The sequence below is a fragment of the Schistocerca cancellata genome, chromosome 4, assembly GCF_023864275.1.
Source record: "Schistocerca cancellata isolate TAMUIC-IGC-003103 chromosome 4, iqSchCanc2.1, whole genome shotgun sequence".
NCBI lineage: Eukaryota > Metazoa > Arthropoda > Insecta > Orthoptera > Acrididae > Schistocerca > Schistocerca cancellata.
The window spans coordinates 425,267,373-425,279,418 of NC_064629.1; positions in this window are offsets into that span (position 1 = coordinate 425,267,373).

The following is a 12,046-nucleotide window of genomic DNA, read 5'->3' on the forward strand; positions in this document are numbered from 1 at the left end:
TGCCAGTATTCCAAAAATGATGAAATAAAGATGGTATCCTACATTCTTCCACATTAGCGATTTGCACATTGACTTTTTAAAAATAGAGAATGTATTATTAGTTACTTTTATTATTATCCTTTTATACTCTGCAGTGTACTGTGTTACCATTTGAATTTACCACCAAAATTCGAATTTATAACGAATATTTGTATTCTCCACCAATTCTGATTTTCTACTGCTTTTTGATTTTCCTGTCATTTTTCTGGGAGGTGGGGAGAGGGAGGAAGGGGGGAGGGAAGAGGGGGGAGGGGAGCTGAGGGAGGTGAGGGGGAGGAGAGGAGAAGGGAATGGAGTGGAGGGAGGAGTTGACAGTAGGGGTGGAGGTGGAGGGAGGGGAGGGGAGAGGGGTGAAGGGAGGGTGAAGTGATGGGGAAGACTGAAGATTTCCAAGAGGGGAGGAGGAGGAGGAGGAGGAGGAGGGTCCCTCCAATGGGCTGGGGATTTCCCAAAGGGGGAGGGGTAATTTAGTGATCAATTTAATTAATTAGTCAATTAATTTGGTATCAAAAGCGTCCCAGAATTGTAGATGGGGAGGGGCTAGAGCTGGAGATTTCCCAGAGGGCTGGGGATTTCCCAGAGGAGGAAAGAGAGAGTCTGCCATCCTGAGTAAATTAAAACTGCACCATAACTGCCTTTACCCCAATGCTGTAAAACACTGTGGAAAGCCTCACAAGATGCTATCCAGGAAATGCTGCCAGCTCTGGGTAGAATTCGAGAGACGAAACGGTATATAAATGCTCTCAAAAAGCTCCAAGAGCGTGAAACTTGCTTTTTTCTAAATGTCTTCAGGCACCATAGGAATCTGTGTGAACAGCTTCATGCAGTCAGTTTTGCTAAATATAACAGAACCTGTCAAGGTGTGACTAAAATACTGTAGGTGTGTACCACACCATTTGTACATTTAAGATGTATTAGTCCCCACATGGTCACAACAAAATGTCTTTCTTGGGGACTAAGTGCATGGCAGAAACCATGAGTTGCTTGATGGTCAAATGATGCCTTGTCACAACATGACATTGAACTCTGCTTTTGCTATGGTGAGACACTCAGGCACAACTCAATGTAGACAGCATATGTGGGTGGATAAGGTGTAGGTATGACGTGATGGACCATCAAATGTCCAATGTCCCTCAGTACAACATATAGGCGAGTGAGTTCAGGAAATTTGTTCATGATGTCTACATATGGTCTGGGTCACTTCACTGGATTGACAGTGAAGAAAGATTCCTGCATTGTTGAATCTACCAGCTGGGCATTCATGATATTGGCTAGTAAGTTGTAGTGGCCTACGAAATCTGCATGCAGGATTGGCTCATTGGCGTCAGCCACAATAAATGTCCACACCAATGTGTGCCACAGCCCAAGCTCCAAATTTTGGTAATGTGTGCCACAGATTTTTATGGTTGAATTGTTTGCTGCTGTAAGAGAAAGTGTCTCAGACTTCCGGCAGTCTTGTAGTGTAGATTGGGATATAGAGGTAGATTGGATCCTGTGTTCACAAGATACTTCACATTGCCAGCCTTTTCTGTTATGAAGAGACACCTGGATATTGTACTACAGCCCAGTGCGCCTAGATCTGGTTGCAGCTAGCAGTTGGGTTTGAGCAGTGAGGCTGACACTTTGTTGCTTTATTCTTGAAGTGAGCATGATACAAGCAAAAGTCACTTGGCTGCTGTTCAGACACAGGTGGCGTACCAGACGAACAACTGGTACTGGTTTGCCAGTTGCACTAGCAGGTTTGGCAGTAGCTGGACATACTACCGCTATGGTGTCTGCTGCCCTCTGTCTGTGTGTGCACCAACCTGTTGGCCTGTATACTTAGTGCTGCTACTTGCATAGCCAAATTCTGAACTAAGTGGCGCAGGTCATCGCCATCTGAGGCAGTGGCTCCAGGAGACATGTGTCGCTACAGAGTGAAATTGCTGGCGAGGCTACAGCATCATGGGGTCCCGTGGCAGCGGTATTGGGTGCCATTCTCAGCATGTCATGCACCCAATCAGCCAATTCTCTGACAACCTCCAGCTACACTTCGGTCTGTGTGGTGATGGCCACTTGCACCTGTGCTGAGAGGCTGCGCATCTAGATAGAATTAAACAGTGAGTCTGGAACCTTGTCTGACTATAAGTCTCTGCAGGTGGTGCAGGAACTGAGATCGACTCTTGTCGCTGCTATGCTCTTTGTGCAACAAGTGATGCACCCGTTGTTCCAGTAATTATGAAATTAAACAGATTAACTCCTCCTTTCGTTGCCTGTATGGAGACTTTGCTAGTGGGCCAGTGATTATGTTCCACATTTCGGTCAGTTTGTCTTGATCTAGCTGTCTCACAACTTGTCCAAATTTGACATGTGTCGCAGGTGATGTCACATGATTGCTTCACGAGGCCAAAAAGGGTGGCAGACTAGCGAACACTTGCTCCAATAACAGTGTAGTTTCAGTGTGGCTGTGATTTATGCACTGTAGTTTTTCATAAGTGGCTCTTGGTGAGCAGAATCTGTGCATGGGGAGAGTCCCTGTAGCTCGCACTTCAGCCTCTGTTTGCACACTAACAACTCATCTACTGTCTTTTGCAGTTCCTGCAAGATTGCGTTCTTGCATTAGCGTCTACTTCTCTATGGTTTGTCCACAAATAAATCACTGTTTGCACGCAATGACATAAGGGTTAGACCACTCACAGTTCCATGTCACTCGTCACCATGTGTTTAGCCTGTAGATCACAAGTGCAACGAAAATGCATGCTTTCCCCACTTACATGTCTGTTATATCCTGCCCTGACTTTACTGTCGGACACATGACCTATGTTCAGGACCAAGGCAATGATGACAGTGCGGTCACATGAATTGATAAAGTACATGTTTGGAGTAAATACATGTATTCTACACAAAAGATTAAATGAACAACTGACAAATGAAATTTTTCCAATGTCTATAAACTGGTGATTGCAATGGTGGTGTTTTGTACAATAGTTCTACTTGATCACTTCTCTGAAAGGTATGCACTCCACAGTGGTGAGCGCATCGACCGATTATGTGATTGCGAGAAAAGAATGGACTTGTGTCCAGAATGAAGCCAACTTTCTTCACGGTTGCTGGCCAGTGTACTACGTGGAGAAGAAAACGAATGGAGAGCCCCAAACAAACTTCCTTATGTGTCAGTGGGGAGCTCGCATTGCGCTCGATCTATGTGGTCCATGGCTTGCAAAAATAGAGTCTGGGAAATGCATCTGCAGTGTATGGTGGCTCATTTCACACTTTCTATTAGCTGATGAGCAAATTTTGTGACATTATCCACAATAAAAATGGCGGCCTACAGCTAACCACAGCTTAGGACTCAGCCATTGGAAGGTTGAAGCGGGTGTGGCCGTCATGCAACGAAAACATTACCTTATATGGCGTTGGAGCGGGCAGCAGTGACAACACAGAAGGCAGCATAACTACTTTAGGACAGTAACAGCAACCAAGAAACAGTCACCACATGACGATGGTCGATGAGTACTTGGCCAAAAGTTCACGGATTTTAAACCACTTGACGCAGCTGAAAGATAGAGAGAATTTTATCAATATACATTACCGCGATATCATGTATTTATATCTCTAAATTTCTTGTTTAAAAAATCATTCATGTAAGAGACTCGTACGTTCATACCATTGTTAGACTGCTGCGTAGACTACCTTAGGGAGGACATGGAAATAGGCATTCCTGACGCTGAGAAACTACTGAAACAGTTGAAAACAAATAACTCACTAGGTCTGGATGGAAGCCCCGTTTGGTTTTACAGAGAGTATTCTTTGTCTTTAGCCTCTTACATAGCTTGCATATATCGCTGGATCTATTGCCCACCACAAAGATTCAAGTAACTGGGAAAAATTGCAGGTGATTCTCATACACACTGAAGAGTGAAAGGAATTGGTACACCTACCTAACTAATATCGTCTAGGGCCCCCAGGAGCATGCAGAAGTGCTGCAGCATGACTTGGCATGGACTTGACTAATGTCTTAAGTACTGCTGAAGGGAATTGACACCATCAATCCTGCAGGGCTGTCCACAAATCTGTAAGAGTACGAGGGGGTGGAGATCTCTTCTGAACAGGACTTTGCAAAGCATCCCAGATATGCTCACTAATGTTCATGCCTGGGGAGTTTGGTGGCCAACAGAAGTGTTTAAACTCAGAAGATTGTTCCTGGAGCCACTCTGGAGCAATTCTAGACGTGTGGAGCATCACATTGTCCTGCTGTAATTGCCCAAGTCCATCTAAATGGACATGAATGGATGCAGGTGATCACATAGGATGCTTATGTACGTGTCAGCTGTCAGAGTCATATCTAGACAGGTCACAGGTCCCATATCACTCCAATTGTACATGCCTCACACCATTACAGGGCTTTCAGCAGAACTGAAATCTGAAGCAGTTTGTGGAATGGTTGGACTTCAGTCATCATTGGTCCTGTTCTTCCAGGATCTTTATCGGGCCGCAGCGATGCTGGAAATTTGAAGTTTTACCATATTCCTAATATTCACGGTACACTTGCGAAATGGTCGTGCAGGAAAATCCCCACCTCATCACTACCTCGGAGACGCTGTGTCCCATCACTCGTGCACCGACTATAATACCACATCCAAACTCACTTAAATCTTGATAACCTGCCATTTCAGCAGCAGTTACCAATCTAACAGCTGCGCCAGACACTTGTTATCTTATATAGGCGTTGTCGAATGCAGCGCCGTATTCTGCCTGTATACGTATCTCTGTACTTGGATACGCATGCATATACCAGTTTATTTGGTGCTTCAGTGAATAAGAGAGGTAAAAGAATGGACCTGTAAAATTACAGACGAGTATCCTTAACGTTGGCTTGCTACAGAAGTTTTGAACACATTCTGATTTCGAATATAATAAATTTCTTTAAGACAGAAAAACTTCTGTCCACAAATTAGCACAGATTTAGACGGCATCACTTGTACGAAAATCAGCTTCCCTTTTCTCTCATGATGTCCTGTATACCATGAATGAATGATAACAGGCAGCTTCCTTATTCCTAGAATTCTGGAAAGCATTTGAAACAGTGCCTCCCTGAAAACTGTTAACTAAGCTCTGAGCATACAGAATACTCTCTCAGATGTGAGTCTGGCTAAAAGACTTCTTAGGTAATAGAACCCATATGCTACCCATGACAGCGAATATTGAACAGAGATCAATCAATAAGGAGTGCCCCAGGCAAGTGTGATAGGATCATTCTTGTTCTCTATACACATAAACAATCTGATGAGTAGGGTGAGCGGCAATCTATTATTGCTAGCTGACGACGCCGTAGTGTATGGGAAGTTTCGTCACTGGGTGACTGTTGGTACAGGATGACTTAGGCAAAATTTCCATTTGGTGCGATGTTTGCTCTAAATGTAGAAAAATGTAAGTTAATGCAGACGACTACTAAAAATAAACCAATGGTGTTGGAAAGTAGTATTAGTGATGTGCTCACAGTCACATCAATTAAATACCTGAATGTAACACTGCAAAGCAAAATGGAACAAACATGTCAGATTGGTAGTAGGGAAGGCGAACAGTCGACTTCGGTTTATTGGGAGAATTCTAGAAAAGTGTAGCTCATTTGTAAAGGAGGCCATGTGTAGAGCTCTAGTGCAGCACATTCTTGAGTACTGCTTGTGTTTGGGATCTCCACCAGGTCTCATTACAGGCAGACATTGGATCAATTCAGATGCATGCTACTCGTTTTGTTACTTGTAGGCTCAATAATAAGTGGGCATCACAGAGATACTTCGCATAATCAAGTGGGACTCCGTGTAGGAAAAAGATGTTCTTTTTGTGAAGCATTATAGAGAAAATTTACAGAATCATATTTTCAGCTGACTGCAGAACGATTCTACTGCCACCAATGTACATTTTGCACAAGGACTGCACAGACAGGATGAGAAAAATTAGGGTTCTTAAGGAGGTGTATAGACATTCGTCTTTCCCACATTCCATTAACGAGTGGAATAGGGAAGCGAATGGCCAGTAGGGGTACAAGGTACACTAATGCTGATTTGAACAGCACAGTGCTTTACTAGACCTAACCCAATTACTGTTGGTATGCCCACCACCTCTAAACCAACTTTTGCAGTTTATAAGGGGGCCTGAAATTTAACACAAACTCAGAAACATAGTGCAAAGTGGTATTTTTCACATTTACAAATAATTTTTGGTGAAAAAATAAGCGATAAGTGATAGGAAGAAACCTAAGATCTACCAGTGAAGAAAGTCCGGACCTTTCAATTTGTAGTCTGGCGCTTACCCAGTCAGCCACCAAGTCATGCTGCCATATCTAGCATTAATTAAATATTTATGAAACAGAAAGATTGCTACGTGTCAGGACCTAATACAGGTTATACATCTCACAGTGCAGATCACGATATAAACAAAGAACATGCAGTGGCAGTCTATCTATTCATAACTTAAATGATGGATAATAAATAGCAAACAATTATTTATATTCACAGGGATGAATAGTCTCTTTATCTGCAATTAATTTATTTGCAAAATCAAATGTTTAAATTATCTGGTTGTTTTAGGAATTATCTAGATAGAAATTTACTCAAGTAATGCCTGTATTTAACTGTTTAAAATAATACTTACAAGATATTCCAGGCATGTATCAAATGGCTTCCTACTACCAGATAAAATAATTCTCTGGCTCTATGAAAATACTCAAGAAAATAAAGCCATATCTATATCTATATATTCTGCAAGATTCCTCCAAGTTGATTTCGAATCCAGATTCATACCCAGAAGTATAATAGATGTGGACTCAGTTTCAGTAATGGATGGTCTGAAAACAATGTTCACAGTCTTTTCATAATTATTAGCTCATACATTAACTTCAAATCAAGTACTTGATAACTTCAGGTACTCTTCGTTTTGCAGCTTTTATTTATTCACAGATTTTCCAGAATTTATTAATGTTGTGTCATCCTAATTTTAAAAGGTACAATTATACATAATGGTATGATGTAGTCAGTCATATTCCTTATGTATCTCTGGTGCTCTGGAACATTCAGAGATGATTGTACTGTATCCAGCAGGAGGTGTTGCTTTTTTCAGCAGCGCCCAAACATTGTCACATGGCTATGAGAGGCTAATGCCATCGTAGTCCAGGTTTCGTGTGCAAAGATCATATGCAGTTGAGTCGCACCAAGAAAGATAGAATTTTCAGATGCTGATAACACTTGAGTTTGAAAGTATTATTTCGATTGGTAGGGCAACAGTGGGTGATTAACCTGTTTTTTTTTTGTTCATGGAGGGTATGCATAATTACACATGAAATTAGTGGACATACTAGTATCATCATTATTGGTCAGTAACATCCAATGGTGGGCTCTGTTATTATTTAACAACTGTTAAGGCTACCGTGAACAGTTATCGTATGATAGTTTAGTTTGGAAAAGCAATGCAGCAATGGTAAACTTCAGTGTGAAAGTGAAACTAAATTCTACTGCCAATATAAGCATGGTAGAGTCGAAACATTGCTAGGAAGTATGTTATTTTCGAACTCAATAAACAAAGTAACTGGTGAACTGTGATTCTTTCCTAGCAACTTATTCACTTAAATTGAAAAACTGATGACCTCAATATTTATAAAGAAAAGAGAGACTTTTTCGTTATAGGTAACACACTCAGATTACCTGTGAAGCACATTCTCTCTATTAATCACCCCTTCCCCATGACCAAAGACCAAAATGAACATTGTCTCAATTAAAAATCAGCAAAATATATTGAGATGAAGTTTACACCATAAATTACAGACTTACATTGCATGAAAATTACGATAAGTAGCAGTGGTCCAAGCACTGCTACATTGATAATGCCTTCGGAAACACTCAGAAACTGCAACTTTTCATTGTTGTAGTTTTCCATTACTGAGATAGGATTCTATGAGGAAGATCTCCCAGTTGTAATGAGATTTATTCCATATTTTCTCTAGTAATTTTTGATGGTTAACTGAATCAAGTTATTTACTCATATCAACTAGAGCAGTTTGTGTACAATCTTTTGATTCAAGAGAGGAGTATACAAAAGAAATAACATTTTCAAGAACGAAATGATAATTAAATGGACACCCTAGCAGCAAACAGTCGTTGGTATACTTCATTGGGGACATGTTGAAAATGTGTGCCCTGACTGGGACTCGAACCTGGGATCTCCTGCTTACATGGCAGACGCTTTATCCATTTGAGCCACCAAGGGCACAGAGGATAAGGCGCCTTCAGGGACTTATCCCTTGCATGCTCCCCGTGAAACCCACATTCCCAACATGTCCACACCACTACATTCGTAGTGCGCCTAATAGATGTTTCCGATCATACTTATTACTCATTATACTGTAACAAAAACAGTTCTAATTCTTTCTACTTATTATGATCACAGTTGCAAATTTTAATGATGAACAAAACAAAATATCTCAGTGTAACATGTGTCTTCTCCAAGAACATAATTTCTCTGTGAACATACAAAAGCTAATACATTTTTGTCTCATTAGGAGGAATACTTTTAATCTCCCAAGCAAATCCCAAATTGTTTGGGAAAGAGATTAAAATTTTCTGTTTTACACATTTCCAATTATTGTGGGAAATACTGGAATTAGAGAAACTGATTAATAAGTATTGGTACAAGTTTCTCAACATTTTATATAGGGGAACAACAATTACCTATTTTAGACATTCTGGAAAATACCACTAGCAAATAACCAATTTATTAATGTGCACAGAGGATGTAATATTAACAACATTATGGAATTAATCACAAAATTTGGCAAGACATAAATATATTCAAACTTTGTGCAGCTCAGTTTTGTGATTGATTTAATGTTACCACATATTATCTACTTATGTCAGTGATCACAAAGTTTTGCAGAAACTGTCTAGCATGAACAGTCAGTATGGTCTGACATCTAGTAAGATGTCAGACCATACTGACTGTTCATGTTAGACAGTTTCTGCAAAACATGCAGAAGGCATTATCAATGTAGCAGTGCTTGGACCACTGCTACTTATCGTAATTTTCATGCAATGTAAATCTGTAATTTATGGTGTAAACTTCATCTCAATATATTTTGCTGATTTTTAATTGAGACAATGTTCATTTTGGTCTTTGGTCATGGGGAAGGGGTGATTAATAGAGATAATGTGCTTCACAGGTAATCTTAGTGTGTTACCTAAAACGAAAAAGTCCAGGATTAAGGAAGAAGGCCTTTCTGGCACTAACAAAAAAGATATTGAATTCACATGCATTCAATATAGTTTGTAGTTTTCCACAGTTTCTGCATGTTCATTTTGGTCTTTGGTCATGGGGAAGGGGTGATTAATAGAGAGAATGTGCTTCACAGGTAATCTGAGTGTGTTACCTAAAACGAAAAAGTCCAGGATTAAGGAAGAAGGCCTTTCTGGCACTAACAAAAAAGATATTGAATTCACATGCATTCAATATAGTTTGTAGTTTTCCACAGTTTCTGCATGTACCTAATTCTGTGTTAATAGTAGTCTAAACAGCCTTAAGTTTGTTATGAGTCTTCAATATAGTCAACACTTGCCCTACATCCGGTTAGCTAAATTTCTTATGTGTATTGTGTTTTGGGGCTAATTAAGCTGCCATTAACAGTTTTAACTTTATCATGGCAAATCACAACTGAATCTTATTTTCTGAAAATGAGGTGGGAACCACTTATGTAAGATTTTATGTCCATGTCTCTTTAGTTCTATAATCATTAGGCAGGTGGCATTAAAAATTTCGAAAAGTTGGTGATAAATTTGTCAAAGTTATTCTCAACATTTTTGATGCATCTTACTTTGCAAACCATAGTGAAGTGCATAGCAGAGAGTATGTCCCATTGTACCAGTTGTTAGGGCTTTTTCTTGTTCCATTCACTTATGGAAAGCAGAAACAATGATTGTGTAAATGTCCCTGTGCACTCTGTAATTAGTCTAATCTTGTCTTTACAGTCCCTGTGGGAATGATATGTACGGAACTGTAATATGTTCCTGGATTCAACACTTCAAGGGTCCACCAGTCCAGTTCCTTCATCATCCTCATGGCACTCTCCCATGGGTCAAACATAGGTGTGACCATCTGTCCGGTATTCTCGGTTAATCCTATTTGGTACAGATTCCACACACTTGAGCAATTTCTAGGATGGGTCACATGAGTGTTTTGTATGCAGACTCCTTCGTAGACCGGTTACATTTCCATAGTATTCTACCAATGAACTGCAGTCTTGCACTAGTTTCAGCCACGACTGAGAATAGGTCATTGTTCCATCTCATAGCCCTACAACATGTTACACTAGGTACTTGTATGAGTTGAGTGGTCCCAATTGACTCATTGCAAGGGCACTCATACCTCTAAGGGAAAGGAGAAAAATATAGTGTAGGCAGGTATTTTTCTTTCAAGAAAATGATTGAAATGTCGGTAACATGCAGATTTGTAACAGGGTCAGAAATGGAATTTCTTATGGCTACTTACAAGTCGCCAGTCGTCTTCCAAAGTACTAACAATACTCCACACCCCCAGATTTAGCCCCCCTGCAAATTATTATATGGGTGCCCTGGACACATTGATATAGTAATGGGATACTACGTTTTTTCGTTTTGTGAAGTGTAAAATTTTACATTTCTAAACATTTAAAGCAAGTTGCCAATCTTTGCACCACTTTGACATGACTAAAAATTTGAACAACTTAGTTTCAGGCAGTGTTGCAGATAACTAACTGCATCATCTTCGGAAAGTCTGAAGCTACTTAAAAAATATTGTCTGCAAGGTCATTAACAAATAAAAAGTATAGCTTCCCTGGAGCACAAAAAAATGGCTCTGAGCACTATGCGACTTAACTTCTGAGGGCATCAGTCACCTAGAACTTAGAACTAATTAAACCTAACTAACCTAAGGACATCACACACAGCCATGCCCGAGGCAGGATTCGAACCTGCGACCGTAGCGGCCACGCGGTTCCTGACTGAAGCGCCTAGAACCGCTCGACCACACAGGCCGGCCCCTGGAGTACACCCGAAGATCATTCTACATCTGTCAGTAACTCTCCATCCACGATTACTTGCTCACTTGATACAGTACCCAATATGCTCGTGCTTTTGGTAATAAGTATATATGTGATACTGAGTCAAAAGCTTTCCAGAACTCGAGGAATATTTCTTCTACCTGGCTGCCTTGATTCACTGCTTTCAAGGTGTCATGTGAGAGAAGTGCGAGTTGGTTTTCACATGATCGATGTTTCTCTTCGAGGTACCTCATTACGTTCGAGTTTAGAATATGTTCTGCATGTATAACATTATTACAGTTCACCACCATCAGTTTATCCCTAAAGTTGTTAAGTGTTCATATCATTTAGTACGACATCCTAACAAACTGAATTCGTTCACAATCTTTCTCTGGATATTTACTTGTTAGTTTTAGCTACATAACTTTATAGTCTGACAGATAGTCAACGTTAAGTATGGAAGTTTAGTTCGAAGTCCTTTCTATATACCATACATTTGTAATGAAACTTATCAGGAGAGGAAAGATTCCTTGCAGGATTGTATCTGTAATAGAAGAGATTATGGAATATTATCATGTTAAGCAAATTAACATTCCTGAATATCTTTTCCCTTACGTCCAAATTTAAACCGCCAAGTGCTCGTTGAAGTAACTCGAGAATAATGTAACACGACTTTGTTTTCTGGTGGCGTTGACGCTGTCTTTAGAAAGTGTAGCTGAAGTAAAATTTGGTGCACTTTCCAATCTTCTTACTTTATTTACCTGAATGGATGACATTGCCCAATAATCATGAGTAGTAAAACGTCAATGTCGTGTTATACAGATTTTACGGAGAACGTTAGAGCTTCTTTTGAATCAGTTGTACAGTGCATACTAACAAGTTGTGTCACTCAGTGGAGGTACTGCGGTTCACTGTTATCTGTCGTAATGAATTTCTATTTCTGTTTTCTTATTGGCAATGACATTG